Genomic DNA, 2,318 nt, shown 5'->3' with positions numbered 1-2,318 from the left:
TATGGTAGACCTACACCCCGACAACACAAAACTCATTAGTCCGACAGCCCGCTGTTCCAAAATTGTGAGCACAGCAACGTGGACCACATAGGCCACTGCATGCACATCCCAATTAATTGATTACACAATCATGAACATATAAATGCATTTATTTCACAACCATGAACTTTAATTCAGAATAGTATTATACACACATGGCATTTGCATCGCGATGATAAAAAAAAACATGATAGCCAACTTTCAGAGCAAAAAAACCTGCATCATTCTAAATAGCCTAGGTTAATAATAATAATAGGCCTACGTCAAACAAGTCAAACAAAGTTGTGGACCAAGAACTGAACTGCTGACCAGTATTCCGGCAGCGTGCAGACCCCTTGATTGTAATCGCGTTTGAGACGCGCAATTCTCCTCTCCAGGGGCCTCCACTTTCTCTTCTGTGGAGGACGCAGTTTAAGCGCAGAGACAGGTGTTTGCCCGTCTCCTAATAAAGTTGGTGAAACAAATGCAACATTCGCTGATTAGCCTACTTCTTGTTTCCAGCAAGACACACACAACACTATCCAAAATGGCATTGCATTGAATGAATCAGGCCTATGATGTGCATTGCGCATGCTTGCTTTGTCAGTGCTTGACAAGATCTGCGTAATGTCCTGCGACAATCTGCCGGTGATTTCCTTCGCACGAGTGGTACCCTATATAGCCCGGTGGGCGTCTCCGCTCCGCTGCGCAAACTAAATGCTGTGTATGTTTTGTGCAACTTAAAATATTTCTAAATTATGCCAGGGGGTGCAATGCCCCCGTAAAGATATTTCGGACTATTTTGCGGAATATTGAGATTTCGGAAGACTTGCGCATAGAGAGAGGGAAGCTCTCTACACAGAACCTTGGCATGCCTAGCCCAATTGATCATTAGTGCTTTGTGTGCGCAATTCTAGGGCCAGGCGTGGGTCAGTGCTCTGGCATTTCCTGCTGGAGCAACACTGTAGCTGCAGCCTCGCCGACACCCTGCTGAGGATGCGGTTGAACGTGGCCCTCAGCTCAGACGAGGAGAAGTAGTAGATGAAGGGGTCCAGGCAGGTGTTAAAGATGCTGGTGAGCACGGCATGCCTGCGCCATGTGGTGCTCTCACCGTTGATGTATCCCACATTATGGGGCCCGAAGCACACAACAAAGATTACGATGGTGCCGAAGGCTAGTCCGATGGCTCTGTACGTCGCCTGGGGCAGATGATGGGCAGCTGGGAGATGAAGTTGATGTAACAGAAGCAGCAGATGAGAAGTGGCAAGCAGAAGAGGAGGACGAACAGCTACAGGCGAAACGGCAGCAGTATTTCTAGCTGTTTTGAGGATAACTCGTGATAGCAGACTGTGCTGTTGTTCTCGTCGGTGGTCTCATTGTCATGGTGGTACTGCATGATGTAGACGATGCTGCACTCAGTCATGGTGATGACCCAGATGAGGACACTGCCCACCACCGCATACAGAGGCTTTCTCTTTAGTTTGTACTTGATGGGATAGGCAACTCCCAGGTAGCGCTCAACACTTATGGCGGTGAGGTACAGGGTGCTGTTGTAGATGGTGCCATAGAAGATGAGACCCGACAAAGAGCACAGGAAGTTGGGCAAGTACCACTGCATGTGGTCGATGGCCTCCTTCATCCAGAAGGAAAGGAAGACCAGGAATAACAGGTCCGAGATGGTGAGGCCTATCAGCAGGACATCCAGGGGAGTGGCACTCCGCAGTACCTTCTTGATGAAGCTATAGAGGGCAATGATGTTGGCTGGCAGCCCAAAGATGAACGTGATGAAGTACACAGCAAGAACGAGGTTTCTGTTTTCCTTTGCCAACATTTTCCTGGCTATCAGAGTTAGAACATATATTAGTAATATAACAATATAATTATTTAGCTTAGTACAAAACCTATACAGTATATTAGATGCAATCTGAAATGCAAAATGTGCAAAACAATGCAGGTATAAATGTGATATTTTGAAACTTATGCTTATAGCTTGGTGTGCTAATAATTTATCAACATCAATCAGCTGACTTATAAAACATATTTATAGCTACAATGGTGTATTTGGTATGAAAAGGCAGTTTGTCAAGATAAAAGCTGAATATATTCCAGGTCTTATTTCTCATATTTACCAAGACAAGTCAATTATAAGCATAAAATGAGATGCTACAGCTTTATTTTGCCCTATCCATTTCCAACAAATAGGTGCCTACCTTCAGTGCTACAACAAGTGACAGCACAGTGATTCTGCAAAGTCCACTTGTTGCTGTAGAAGCTGAGCAATATGTGGAAATGACTAATGC

At 45.3% G+C, this 2,318-nt stretch overlaps 1 pseudogene; it reads right to left on the bottom strand.

The window, feature by feature from the left end:
• Positions 1 to 594: 594 nt before the first annotated feature.
• Positions 595 to 1,849, bottom strand: LOC105898909 (annotated as a pseudogene).
• Positions 1,850 to 2,318: the final 469 nt, after the last annotated feature.

Source organism: Clupea harengus, chromosome 4, assembly GCF_900700415.2.
Source record: "Clupea harengus chromosome 4, Ch_v2.0.2, whole genome shotgun sequence".
Classification (NCBI taxonomy): domain Eukaryota; kingdom Metazoa; phylum Chordata; class Actinopteri; order Clupeiformes; family Clupeidae; genus Clupea; species Clupea harengus.
Note: the sequence above shows the minus strand (reverse complement) of the source record. Positions and strands in the feature narration are given on the sequence as shown.